Below are 15323 nucleotides of genomic sequence, written 5' to 3'. Positions count from 1 at the left end.
ATAAGTTGACTCCCTCTTCTTTGTGGCAGCCCCTCAAATATAGGAATAGTGCTATCATGTCAACCCTAGCCCTTTTTTTCATTAGGTAAAGGTAAAGGTTCCCCCGCACATGCGTGCTAGTTGTTTCCGACTCTAGGGGCCGGTGCTCATCTCTGTTTCAAAGCCGAAGAGCCAGTGTTTGTCCGAGGACGTCTCCATGGTCCTGTGGCCGGCATGACTAGACGCCAAAGGCTCATGGAATGCTGTTACCTTCCCACCGTAGTGGTCCCTATTTTTCTACTTGCATTTTTACGTGCTTTCGAACTGCTAGGTTGGCAGAAGCTGGGATGAGTAACAGGCACTCACTCTGTTACGTGGCACTCGGGATTTGACCCGCCAAACTGCCGACCTTCTGATCGACAAGCTCAGCGTCCTAACCCACAAAGGTTCCTCATACGTTTTAGCCTCCAGCCCCCTAACCATCTTACCATAGTTGCTGTATTGAAGAGTATTGGGCCTAAAACAGAACCCTGTGGCAACCCACTGCTTACTTCCCTCCATGTAGATGTACTGCCATTAAGGACGACTCTGAGAATGGTTTGTTAGCCAGTTACAAATCCATCTGGTGGTGATGCTGTCTAGCCTACATTTTTCTAGCTTACTAAGAAGTAGGCTGTGATTTACTTTGTTGAATGCCTTGCTGAAGTCTAAATATACTATGTCCATGCCATTTCACTGGTCTACTAATTTAGTCACTTTGTCAAAGAATGAAATAGGATTGGTTTGGCATGATCTGTTTTTAACAACCCATGCTGGCTTTTAGTTATAAGTATTTGTTTCTAGATGTTTTCAGATCTATTTTTTGATGATCTATTCCAGTATCTTCCCAGGTATCTTCCAGTATCTTCCCAGTATCTTAAGGTTAGGTTGATTGGTCTGTAGTTTCCTGGTTTTGCTTCCCCCCCCTTTTTTTTTTGAAGATGGGAACCACATCAGCTAAAGAGCAGGTAATTTCCTGGATTTTTGTTCCAGGATTTATTGAAAATTTCAGAACACATCCCTCCAACCAGACTGCAAGAATTATAAGCTAGGGTAGCCAAAGGACAAAGTACAAACTTGCTTAATCGATGTGATATTAGTAAGACATTAGTAATACTCTTCCTTGCTAAGTGAAAACCCATATTACAGTAGTGGTCAAAATTGTGGAAACCTTTTGGGAAAAGTGTACAGTAGAAATGCCATCATTGGTTAAGTTTCTACCAATTTTTCTTGTAATTTCTTTATAACTGTAGCCTTGTTCATTTAATAATACTATTTTACATCGCTTTCTGGGCAACCAGTCAGCTCTTTGCACCATTACTTTAATTTTATTACGTTTTACAAGCTCACTAAATGAAAGAACACAAAAAACCCCCAACCAACTTGATAGCGATCAATATAACTTCAATACATGACATCAGTAACTGAATCCTACTGTGATCTGATTGGCTCATTGCCAAAACAAGATGACACCTGATTGGCTCTCTAAACACTCATGCTCATTGGCTACAATCAGATGAAGGAAAGCTACCTGATACCAACCTAAGCAAGTTGTGCTTCCTTTTTCTGGTTATTTGGCTATAACGTTTCATAGAATACAGTACAGATAATTGAACAAACTGTGTTGCATTACATTCTTGATTAAATTATCTTTCCATTGATATATAATTTTATGGTACTACTCCAAAAAAAGTGGTGTTATTAGCCATCAAACCTGAAATGCACACTTTTCCCAAAAGGTTTCCACAATTTTGGCCACTACTGTATATGTCTTGGCTCTGTAGTGGCTTTGGTGCAGACGTCTGAATGCTCTACGCTCTTCTGGCAACTATGGAGTGTGCTGAGATGGAGTAAGGAATGGATTCCCAGAGGGAGGAGTGCAGTCCAGAGGAGGAAGAGGCGACTGAGAGATGTGTGAGAGAAAAAGGGTGAAGACAGGTCCTCCCGCATGGTCTTCGGAGTACAGGGCACTGTATAGTAGAGTCCGCCATCTGGCCAGATTTTGTCTGCAGGTGTGAAACAATAAAGCTTGGAAGAATCACCACATGTCTTTCTTGGTTTGGGGCTAAACAAGAGAAACCTCTGGTTGTACATCTCCCTATTTAAGAGGTAGGTACTACTGGTGGTAACTTAAAAATTACACCTCAGTCTCCAGGTCAATCACTTCTTTTTAGATTTCTTGTTAATGCGTCGTGTTATTATGAGCAATCACTAAGGTAAAGGTAAAGGTAAAGGTTCCCCCGCACATGCGTGCTAGTCGTTTCCGACTCTAGGGGCCGGTGCTCATCTCTGTTTCAAAGCCGAAGAGCCAGCGTTTGTCCGAGGACGTCTCCGTGGTCATGTGGCCGGCATGACTAGATGCCAAAGGCGCACGGAACGCTGTTACCTTCCCACCGTAGTGGTCCCTATTTTTCTACTTGCATTTTTACATGCTTTCGAACTGCTAGGTTGGCAGAAGCTGGGACGAGTAACAGGCGCTCACTCTGTTACGTGGCACTCGGGATTCAACCCGCCAAACTGCCGACCTTCTGATCGACAAGCTCAGCGTCCTAACCCACTGAGCCACCACGTCCCTTGAGCAAACACTACAGTGCAATAAAAGAGACTGGTTCTTTATTTGATCTTTCTCCTTTGCTGTGGGTGTGATGTGACAGCTCTCGGGCATTCCCTCCCCTCCTGCATCATTTGATGAATAATGCTATATAATGAGGCATCCCAAGCCAATTTCATTGCCACCTATGGGTTATAATGAGTGACATCTGGCCTGATGACACCATTTTCTTAGCTTTTGTGAAAATTTCTTCATCCTGGTTTTCTGCAGCCATGGTGTCTGCCTTGCAGGATATACAAATAGACCCCTCTAATAGAGCCTGTCCATTACTGCCCTGAGTTGTGACCGTTGTTAAGCAAGGCCTTCATGTGATTTCCTCCCTTGATGCCTCCCATCTGTGCTATCCCCAGTGCAGTTATTAAGCAGCTACGTGGTCATTAAGCAGGGCATGAGGTACCTCAAGGTGTGGGATCCCTGGCAGGCCTAACACAGGCCGAGGCCTGCGGATCTGGTCCCCCTGGACTCTGACTCCCATCCGTCTAGTTGCCGCAGGCCTTGCACTTGCTTTTCTGGGTCCTGGCAAACCGTGGGCCTGCTCCCCATCTTGCTGGGCCGCATAAGCTCCTCCCCAACGTAGTTTACTGTGCATCTTCTGGAAGCAGTCGCTGCCCTGAGGGGCTTTCCTCCCACTGGAGGCCACGGCTCTGTCCCAGAAGTGGACACCAAAGCAGAGCTCTGGAGATGGTCTTGGGAAGGGAGAGCAGGCCGCTCGGCATGCCTGCAGGCCACGTAGCTCCGTCCTGGAAGTTGGCGCCATTTTGGAGCGGCTGAGATGGAGCCATGTGGCCTCCACTGTGTAGAAAGGCTGTGTGGTGCAGCGGCTGCTTCCAGCAGATCTACAATCACAGGTGACTAAGATAGGCCCACTTGGTGGTATAGCCATCATTGTGGGACATGAGTAGGAAAAGCCGAGGTTAAGCGGAAAGTCAAATGCCAAAGATGTAGACAAGGATGACTCTTTCCCTAGCATTTTCCTCAAAGCAAGGGAAAGATCCTTGCTTTGGTCTTCTATAGAGCAGGAAAAATTGTGCTTTTGTATTTAAGTCTTGAGCAGTGGAATTGGAGTAGCACCGCATTTGCAGAATTGGCCTTTGTCCTTCTTTCCTTAAGGATGGCCCCTGCAAAGTAATTGAGGGTATCCAGGAGAACTGAAATGACTCTGCCCCCCAGTTTTGGATATAGTTATTTTTCATGAGAAAATTTTATTATTTTGTGTAAAGGGTGGCGAACTTGTTCCATGAAGAATTGTGTTGAACGTATCCAATTAGAAAAGGAACATGTGCATGATTTTATAGCCCATCTTGTGGATGAGAGTCTCAGAGACCACTAGAAGAGAATGGAGACAGTGTTGACTTCTGGATCTGCTCTTTCTGCATGCTGCTCTTTCTGCTTCATTTGAGAGGGAATTGGCATGAGAAGCTCAACCACCCAAGAGCTAAAATTATCCAGGAGGAACTTAAATCATAGGTGATGCTTATATATGGGTTTAGGTTGTGTATATATTTGAATTAGGGACACAATGGCTCAGCGGTTAAGACGTGGCTTGTCAGCTGCAAAGTCAACAGCCCAGGTTTGAGATTCGAGCACCTGTTACTCGCCCCAGCTCCTACCAATCTAGCAGTTTGAAAGCATGCAAACGTGAGTAGATAAATAGGTACAACTTGGGTGGGAAGGTAACAGCATTCTATGCATCTTGGCATATAATTGTGCTGGACAGGACCATGGAAGCGTCTCTGCACAACGCTGGCTCCGTCAGCTAGGAAACAGAGATAAGCTCCCTCTTATCTCTCATCTAGTCCAACCCCCTGCTCAGGAAGGAAACCCTGTACAATTTCGGACAAATGGCTGTCCAGTTTTCTTAAAAACTTCCAGTGTTGGAGCATTCACCACTTCTGGAGGCAGGTTGTTCCACTGGTTAATTGTTCTGTCAGGAAGTTTCTCCTTAGTTACAGGTTGCTTCTCTCCTTGGTGAGTTTCCATCCATTGCGTCTTGTCCTGCCTTTGGGCGCTTTGGAGAATAGCTTGACTCCCTCTTCTTTGTGGCAGCCCCTGAGATATTGGAACATTGCTATCATGTCCCCCTCGTCCTTCTCTTCATTAAACTGCACATACCCAATTCCAGCAGCTGTTCCTTGTATGTTTTAGCCTCCAGTCCCCTAATCATCTTTGTTGCTCTTCTCTGTACTCTTTCTGTACCTTGTAGGGGAAATAGGCGGAATAAAAATTTAATAAATAAAAAAGAATAGTTTGTTAGAATGTAGCTGGGACATCTTGAATTTGCATTCTGTTAATAATGATATCATTATCATTGTAGATCAGCCAAACAAGAGGCCTATGAAATAGGAGCTGTTGATATGTTTTAAGTTAGCTCTGGAGATACTTTCCCAGGTGTCATGATATCATGTGGTTGCTCGGAATATAGATGGTTTCTCCAAAGTAAAATAATATTTGTGGAAGAGAAATCAAAAGAGACTAGTGCACAAATCAGCTGTAGCATCCTGATGATGATGCTCCCAATTAATTAAAGTCCATTCTTATAGGATGTTATTATAAAGAATATCTATATTCATGGCAATATGAAATTGCTGATGGATTGCAATTTCTTCAGAAAAAATTCTGTATAATACTTGAGCTATTGGTTACATTAAGTGTGTCAATGAGTTCATATAAACCACCAGGCAACCCAATTATAATATTATTAATTTCAGGAACAAAAGATCATCTAGGGCAGCAAAGCTGGCTGAGGAATTCTGGGAGTTGAAGTCCACAAGTCTTAAAGTTACCAAGGTTGGAGACGCCTGATCTAGGGCCATCTGGTCTCTGTAGTTTGAGTGGTAAAGAATGGTGTTGAAGAGGATCCCAGGGTCCCCTAAGGCTGGGTGTGGAGGTTTCCTCTTGGCTTCCTGTATGTAGTCCAACTTGTTCAGAATGACAATCATTCCTCTTTTGTCTACCTCTTTAATTATGGTGTCAGTATTATTTTTTGAGACTCTGGATGGCATTCTATGGGTGGGACTGAGGGATAAATCAGACAGTGCTGCTTATCTGCCCTTGGGTGTGGCAACAGCAGCAAGGTGGGGCTGGTAGGTGGATTTGCTGTGAGAGAACTTCCTTTGATATTGCAAGGAACACTTGCTTTTGAGTGTCAGAGTGGTTTTCCACAGGAATTGTGCACACCTGGCTCCCTGGTAGTAACTCCTTTAGAGCAATTAAAGCATCCCTTACTTAAGGACACCTGAAGTTGGAGATAGCTCTTGAACTAGAGCAGGGGTAGGCAACCTTGGCTCTTTTAAGACTCGTGGGCTTCAACTCCCAGAATTCCTGAGCCAGGAATTTTGTATTTGCAATCATTGCAAGTCCTATCCTCTAATCATTTTAGAAAGTAATGTAACTTCATAACCATCCTCACCAAGCAAATATTATAGTTTTAATGATGCCTTATGTTATGAAATATTTCTGAGTTTTGAAAGCCTCCTATCGCGTAATTATTACTTTGTTGTTGCTGGAAGGCTATCAGTTACCCCAATGTTCTCTCATTTGGACTAAATACGAGAATCACAGAGCGGGGGGGGTGGGGTTGGAAATTAGCCAGGAGATCTTCTAATAGTGAGTCCAACCCCCGACAAGCAAGGAATGGACTGCTACTACAGCATCTTTGACTGATGGCCAGCTAGAGTTCAAACACCTTTGGCGAATGAAGTTCCACCCCTTCCCAAAGCAGCCTACTCTGTCCTTGAACCTTTCTTGCTTTAGGAAATCTTCACAGTGTCCAACAAATTCTACATCCTTGTAATTTAGGCTGGTTGTTTCTCGCTCCTCCTTCTGGACCACTGTCCCTTGCCTTCTACCGATTCAGTTCATTGCAGGCTGCCCTGCCCTCTTTCCTGTGATGCTTCAGCCAGTTCTGCCTTCATCTGCAGCCCCCTTTACAAGAATCATAAGGGGGGGGCGATTGGTGTACCGCTTTGCTGCAGTAACTCTGCCCACTTTGCCTTGGCACTCCCCTGATCATGGTATCAAAAGAGGAGAATACGGTGGTTGGCCAGGATTCCTTCTTAATTAGCACCCGTTGGCTTCTGCTGGGCCGTAGATTCTCCTCTACATAATATAAACCAAGTAATCAATCATAAGTTCCAGAATTTTGCCTGGAATCGACATCCAACTGACTGATCTTGTCTCTTCACTTTTTAAAAAAATCAGGATTGAATTCTCAAGATACGACAGCCAAATGTTGTATGCCACCCAGAGTCTCTCTGAGGGAGATGGCGGTTCAGAAAAGTAAATAAAGAGAAATAGGTTTACTTTCTTTTCATCATAAAAAAAGAATTCTTTTTGAGCTGCCCAAAATGTGCCTAGATTTATTTACCATTTCCATTTTTCTTTTTTTCATTTGATATTTGGCTTCTTGTTACAGTTCTTGTTAACTGTCTGGTTTGGCACAGCAACCAAACAGGACAGGCAGACTTCAATGGATAATTAGGACTGCAGAAAAAAAAATTATAACCATATTGCCTTCCACTGAGGACCTCTATACTGCATGGGTCAGAAAGAGGGCTGAGAAAACATCTACAGACCCTTCGCATCCTGCACATCAACTGTATCAACCTCTTCCCCTCGGGACGCTGCTATAGGGCACTGCATTCCAAAACTAGACACAGAGACCTTTTTTTCCCCTTGTGGCATCGTGCTGCTGAACACTTAATTCCCACCGCTCTGTCTGTGCCTAAGGATATCTATCCACGTAGTTGGACTGTATCCTTCTCATCTTTCCTATTACCTTCTCCTATTGGTATCTTACGATTTATCCGTTTTTTGTTTGTACTGTATGTACATTGAGAGCTTATGCACTGGAGACAAATTCTTTGTGCGTCCAATGGCACTTGGCCAATAAAGAATATTCTGTTCTATATGCTATCCTATTCTAATGGTGACGTTTGAATTTCCAATATTTCTTTATGATCTACATTCACTAACAGTTTTGGGGTTTGCTCATATTGATTGCATTCTTCAGTGAAAGCGAGTCCTTGGAAGGGAAAACGGAGCCCAGACTAATCAATGTTCTCCATTCTTCATGTCGTCTTAAGAAGCACAGCAACTCTTCTAGCAACAGCTCTGTTACCTGTTCTTAGGGTTGCTAGCCACCCATTGCCGGAGGCCTGGCTGCCCTCTTGTCCTGCTTCCCTCAGCCCCCCCACTTGCCATCAAGCAACCCCGGAAAAGCAGGGACACCTCAGGGCTGAAGCACAGGGCGAGGCTGCTGGCTCAGCTTCCAGGCTGCTGGGGCTAATGCTTGTCCTCATTTTTCTGGGCAATGGGAAGGGACTGGAGAGTGCACGGAGCTGCCTCTTTTCCTAGCTCTCCCACCTCTCCCTCACTTTGCCCCTTGAGCAGAGGCCAGCTGGGTCGCCCTCCAGTTGAAAGGGAACCTTGAGGCAGTGCAGAAGCTTTGACCCCAAAGAAGCGTGCCTGGGATGGTTGTGGTTGTGTGTCACAGGCAGGTTAGGTTGCGAGCATTTCACAGACTGCCTTATTTGTATTTTCCCCATCCTGGATCAGCATATCGGGAGAGGAAAAACAAACAACCCAGGAGACTGGAGGAGGCTGTCTGGTATGCCCCCCCTCTGGCTCCCCCACTACAAATAGACCGCAAGGCGTATCAGCTACCCGCAGGATGCTACTTTTAAAATGATAAATATCACGTCTGTGACCTGCTTTAATTTTAGGTCATTCACAAGCATAGCTGGAATGCCGTGCCTGAGATCGCTGCAGGTATAAAATTAGAGGCATTATTTTTCAACTCCCTGGGGGGCTTACTTTTAATGGTTACTACTCAAGTGGCAGAATTCTTTGGAATCTATTTGTAACCAAGAGATTTTCTGATTTAGAGAAAGAGAGGAGAGAGGGAGGGAGAGAAACTTGCACCTAATGGTTTGCAGGAAGGGGAATAGGAATCTGGGCCTCCCAGGCCAAAGTCTTCTTCCCTCAAGCAAACACTGCAAATCACAGAGTTAGAAGGACCTTGAGGTTGCTCAGCTGCTCCTTCTGGAAGAGGACAGAGCAGGAAGAGGCGTGATGATGATGATGGTGGTGGGCAGGGGAAGATGGGATGGGAGATGAGGGTGGTTTCCTCTCAGGGAAGTGGCTGCAGCATTTAGCAGCAATGCTGCCTTCCAGAGTCCTGTGCTCAGTCATCAGAGTTCCAGTGGTTTTACTCCCTGTCTGCTGCTATTGAATGCAAGTCTGGCCTGGAATAGATCCACCTCCTCTATGATCTAATCATGAATATTCTGCATGACTGAAACCTGGTTGGGCACAGTTGGAGGGAGGCTCCTCTCTTGGAAATGTACCCGCTTGGTTTTCAAGTATGATGTCAGCCATGACCCAAGCGCAAGGGAGAGGGGTAAGTAGTTGTCCTCCAGGTAGTTCTGGTGGCCTTCAAGGTGCTGCGAGTTAGATGTAAAGCCATTTGTAGCAATGAGTGGCGCAAAGAGCCATGGAAAGAGACATGCTCAGCATCACAAGACAAGATAGAAAGACCTGCACATAGATTAGAGAACAAAAGAAAGCATATGACATCATCAAGAGAGTAAAAGAACTGAAATGGAAATGGGCTGATCACTTAGCAAGAACTGACGGCAGGTGGACCAAGGCAGTCATAGAATGGATCCCACTTGATGAAAAGCATCCACGAAAGAGACCTAAAACAAGATGGATCGTGGACCTCAGCAAGTATTGCAGGCCCAATTGGCAAAAGTAAGCTCAGGACTGTGTTGGCTGCAAACATGCCTTCATTCTGCAGTGGATAGACAATGGCTAAAATGATGATGATAAAAGCCATTTGTGAAACTGGTCCACAAAGATCAGTTGAGATTACTGCTGCAGACTCTTTGTTGCACACTGGCTTTCCAGCCTGTGCTCCTTGACTATGAGGCTTGTTGACAGTGGAGCTTCCCTGGCTTATCGTTCTGGGACACTTCAACCTGCCTCCAATGGCCCGAGAGACAGAGGTGGTTTGGGAATTCATGGTCACCATGTGCCTGCTCTGCAATACTGGGCACCCACACATGGGGTGCGTGTTTGGCATACTCTAGATGTGGTTTTTGTTTTGGTCACCCAGAACTATTTGCTTAAGATGTCACAAAAATCTTCTAAATAAATAAATGGACTAAAACCTATATTCACTCAAGAAAATTTTCTATCGTGTATTGGGGAATTCATTTCCCCCTCCTGTTAATATTGCATCCTGTTTTTGTGTCAAGTTCTCTTAAAGATCTTAAGATGATGTGTACTCTCACCTGGCCTAAAAAAAAAGCAGTTGGTGACTAATTGGGGCTTTTTGTCAGCTCACTAGCTCCCGGTCAGTTTCTGGACTTTTGCCAAGCTCTAAAGGATGGGACAACTGGTATGGAGAGAATCAAGGGGCTCTGAGAAAAGGAGCACTTTGCCAGTGGTGAACCATCTCTTACTCTCAGTCTGCACTTCTAGAAGGTCTCCAACATGATGCAAGGATCTGCTCAGATATAAACCTTCTTTCATCCAACTATTAATGGCTTTAGAGCAGGGCTTTTCAACCTTTTCACGCGTTGTACCACTTTTAGGATATGGCAACATCTGAGCACCACCAGGCACCTAGCAAGGTGTCAAAAACGATGATAAAAAAAGGAAAAAAGTGATGAAATACAGGTAGTCCTCGACTTACAACAGTTCGCTTAGTGACTGTTTGAAGATACAATGGCACTGAAAAAAGTGCCCCCCAAGCCACAGCCGAGCAAGACACCTGCCTGCCTGCCTGGCGGCGCTCTTCCTCCCGTCCGAGGTTTTCATTGTTGTGAGGATTGGCAGTGGGGGTGGGGTGGGGGGTGTTTGGTTTTTATTCCCCCCTCCTCTGCTGGGTGGTTGCAGCAGGTTTTGGTCACTTCACATGACCCTGGGACACTGTGACCATCATAAATATGAATCAGTTGCCAAGCATCTGAATGTAAACCAGAAGACCCTGGAGATGCTGCAACATTCCAGCTGATCGGCGCTTCTTCTGGGCTCAGAAGCGGCAGGACCAGCGCTGAGCTCCAGCTGGAGCCTGGCGCTGATCCTGGCGCTTCCACTGAGCCCTGACAGCCCTGCAGCTCCAGCCATCTCTCACTCAGGCTTGTGTGGTGCTGCCACAGGTTCAGCTCATTCCCCTCCCCCGCTACCACTTTTCTAGGATGGTTGCGTACCACCTGCCAATGTACCATAGGTGGTATCCGTACCACTGGTTGAAAAGCCCTGACTTTTTCCCCCTTGCTGGAGCTGGGGTGGGTGCGACTTCCGCATGAAGCATCCGGCCTGCAGGCTGGCAGTTTGACACCCTTGCTTTAGAACAACCTGCCTCAATACGAAAGCATCAGGCCTGTCTGACTACAACCCATAATTTCAACCAATATAGCCTTAGAAACATCAGCTGGAGGACAGCTGTCTTATGAGACAATTTCTCAACCTCTGCAAGTCTTTGCTTTGAAATCATTTGGCTCAGACACCACATAAGTAAAGACAAGGCAGGCTCCATAAATGAGCCATGTTAATGACTCCAAGTGCATTTTAACAGCCAATTAATTCTTGTTTGTTAGCTGCTGCAACTTCTGGAATATTAGAGAAAGAGGAAGGCCAGGTGGATAAAACACTCTTGACCAAGCAAGCTCTTCTTTCTGCTAGACATTCAACCCTTTGCCTGCTAGCAGGGGTAGGCAACCTTGGCTCTTTTGTGACTCGTGGACTTCAACTCCCAGAATTCCTGAGCCAGCATGGGGGAACTATGGCCCCTTCATGACTTGTGGACTTCAACTCCCAGAATTCCTGAGCCAGCATGGCTCAGCTTGGAAACCTCTCCCTTTTCCCTCAGCATGACTGGCTCAGGAATTCTGGGAGTTGAAGTCCACGAGTCACAAAAGAGCCAAGGTTGCCTACCCCTGTGCTAGTGCTTCTGCAGCTTGGAGAAGATGTAACTTGTTTTCCCCAGGAAACTGTCTTAATGAAAAAGATCATCCTGGAATACAGAAAAAAGATTCTGCACATTGAATATTTGCTTGATCTGGGATAGGTCCCTGGTTGCCCCCGTCCCCAGCTGAAGAAATGTTCCTATTTAGAGAAAGTTCCTAGCACACCTCTCTGAGAGACAAAGGCTATATTCACACAACACCATTAATCAGATAATCGTATTTTAACCCACGGTGTCGTATGAATCCAGCACATATGTTTAAGTGTGTGGTTAAATTGGGCTTCCAATTTAATTAGGCATGGGAGATTAGTTCAATGTATAGAGTACGTGGAGATAAATTTTACAAAAATCCTATTGGGGTGACACACCACCCCAAGCAATAATACGTTCCTGGCTTTGACTCTTTTCTCCCACCTACCACTATCCAAAATGGGACCTTTGCCTGATAAAGGCCACATTTCTTTGAATTATAATATTGGAGGAGACCTTGGAGGTCGTCAAGTCCAAGCCCCTGCTCATGACAGGAATTCCCCTCCCATTCTGGAGAAATGGTATCCTGTGTTTTCCTTGGAAAGCTCCTGTGATAAGAGCACCCACAGCCTCAGGAGACAAGCTGCTCCATTGCTTCATAACTCTCACAGTTAGGACATTTCTCCTCATTTCAAGTTTAAGTCACTCTCTTTAAAACTGCTAATCATTTGTTCTTGGACTATTTAGTAATTGAATTTAGTAATTGAATTTATATACCGCCCTATTCCCGAAGGACTCAGGGCGGTTCACAGGGCAAGTTAACAACAATACAAAAAGAGAGAATAAAATAGAATTAAATTAATACAAGCCCACAAAATTAAGATAACGTTAAAATTGAAATTTAAAATTAATTTAATTTAAAATCCCTCAGTCCAGGCCAGACAATTCAAACAACCAGGTTTTTAAGTCCCGGCAAAACGAGCGAAGGTCGGGGGCAGTCCGAAGTTCCATCGGCAGTTCGTTCCAAAGGGCGGGCGCACTCACAAGAGAACGCCCTCCCCCTGGGAATCACCCACCAGCAATCTCTAACCGGCGGAACCCTAAGGAGGCCCTCCCTGTGGGCACGCACAGGACGATGGGAAGCTGATACTGGCAGCAGGTGCTCCCTAAGGTAATCCGGACCCATGCCATTTAGGGCTTTATAGGTCATCACCAGCACCTTGAATCTCACCCGGAGGGCAACTGGAAGCCAATGCAGCTCGCAGAGAAGAGGTGTTACATGAGAGTATCGGGAAACTCCCATTACTACTCGCGCAGCTGCATTCTGCACCAGCTGAAGCCTCCGAGTGGTCCTCAAGGGCAGCCCCATGTAGAGAGCATTGCAGTAGTCTAACCGGGAGGTCACGAGCACATGAGTGACTGTGCGTAGGTTGATTAATTACACTAGCCTAAATACAGCAATGTGACAACTGGGAGCATTACCGTTCTTTGAAATAATACCAGAAGAGAATAACAGAGTTGGGAGGGATCTTGGAGGTCTTCTGGTCCAACCCCCTGCTCAAGCAGGAGACCCTATACCATTTCAGACCATTTGCTGTCCAATCTCTTCTTAGAAACCTCTAGGGTTGGAGCACTCACAACGTCTGGAAGCAAATTGTTCCACCAATTAATTGTTCTCACCATCAGGAAATCTCATTTTTAGGTTGGTTCTCTCCTTGATTAGTTTCCATGTGTTGCTTCTTCTGCCTTCAGGTGCTTTGGAGAACAGGTTGACCACCACCCCCTCTTCTTTGGAGCAACCCCTGAGATTTTGGAACACTGCTATTCTGTCATCCCTAGTCCTTCTTTTCACTAAACTAGACATACGTACCCAATTCCTGCAATGGTTCTTCATACGTTTTAGCCTCCAGTCCCCTAATCATCTTTGTTGCTCTTCTTCTTTTGACAAGTTTTTTTTTAATAAAAGGGAGACCCTTCATCTGGGCCTTCTGAAGGAAGTGGAATCAGGAACATGTGTATCAGATATTTCTAAATGACATGGAAAGGAGCACCGTTCACCCTTAGCTTTTTGGACTATGCACATCCTCTTAACCTTAATCTATGGCCTTTGGGGACAAGATCTGTCTAACAATTTATCCAAAGACACAGTTCAGTGGTGAGTAAAATAAGGTCCTGCACTTAGGCAGGAAAAATCAAACGCAGAGGTACAGAATAGATACTCGGCTCAACAGTAGTGACTATGCAAGAGATACACCGTAGCAGTCGTAGTGGACAACCACTTAATTATGAGCCAGAATTGTGCTGCATTTGACAAAAAACACCAATGCAGTCTTAGGCTGCATTAGCAGAGGGAGAGCATCAAGGTCACAAGAAGTGATAGTACCATTTTATACAGCACTAGCGAGGCCACCCTTGGAACACGGCATCCAATTCTGTTCACCATGCAAAAAAAGACCCTACAAGGTGTGCAGAGAAGAGCAACAAAGATGATAAGGGGTCTGGGGTTAAGTTGTAAGATGAATGGTTGAGGGAACTAGTATGACCAGCCTATCAAAGAGGAGGATCAGGACTGGTATGATATAGCACTCTTCCAGTTCGTGGGGCTTAGAGAAGAAGGGATTGAGTTGTTCTCCAAAGCACCAGAGGGCAGGACAAGAAGCAATGTGTGGAAACCTGTTAAAGAGCGATCCAACCTCGAAGCAAAGAGAAAATGAGAACAATTAATCAGTGGGAGAGTTTGCTTCCGAGAGTCGGGGGTGCCCCTTCACTGGAGGATTTTAAAAACAGACTGGACAACCATTTGAGTAAGACTGCATGAGGCTCCTGCCATGAGCAGAGAGCTGGACTAGGTAGAACAACACCATGGGCCCTTCCAGCCCCAGGACACCATGTTCCAGGACACCCCTTCCTTTTCACAAGGACTTCGTGAGATTGGGGTAGTCAAGTGATGCATCTCTCATGCTGACTTCACTCCTGAGCTACAAAGCATGTTGCAATGCTGCCTGCTGCAAAGGGACTATCGTGGCTTAATTTCATAGGCGTTCATTCTACCCCACAAGAAACAATTGCTTCCAAAGAGGCCAGTCCTCCTATATTGGTGAATGCTGGACAGATCTGGTGATTTTTTACACTGGGTTATCTTCAGAAATATGGCTCCAACAGATGTACATTTTAATCAAAAGCATCATAAAATCAGAGCTCTGGTGCATTGGTCCAGCACTGCAACTGGCAAAAATGGCGGAATAAGTTCTCGTGGCACCTCGTGGGCAATGAAGATTTGTATGCAGGCTTCAGTTGGGACACACCGAGATGGCATCTATTAATAACAAAACATGAAACTGATGCTCATGCAGAGGGGTGTGTGTGTCTCACCATTGCTTAAGTAGGTAGTGATTTACCCCCTCTGCAAGGCACCATTATCGGACGCAACAATGTTAGAGAATGTCTGTCCTGTCTCCAATTTTTCCTTTTTAGGGAAGGATGTTGAAAAGCACTGCTATTTCGGCAGGAGCTGAGCTTGGTGCCTCTGGCTCTCCTTGATCTCTCAATGACCTGATATCGTTAATTGTCTTTTTGGGTCAGTTTTGGGAGTTAAGAGTGGAGACATGGTGCTGCACTCTTCCTTTGGAGTCAGTTTCACTGCAGGATGTGGTCTCGGAGCTTGACCTTCTCTTCATTCTCTCACTCCATAGGCTCCATGTCATACTCCAGCTCAGGCTGGCCAAGTGGCCTATCGTTGTCTGTGAAGGC

This window comes from Vipera berus (genome assembly GCF_964194415.1).
Source record: "Vipera berus genome assembly, chromosome: 12".
Lineage (NCBI taxonomy): Eukaryota > Metazoa > Chordata > Lepidosauria > Squamata > Viperidae > Vipera > Vipera berus.
This window is presented reverse-complemented; position numbering follows the sequence as displayed.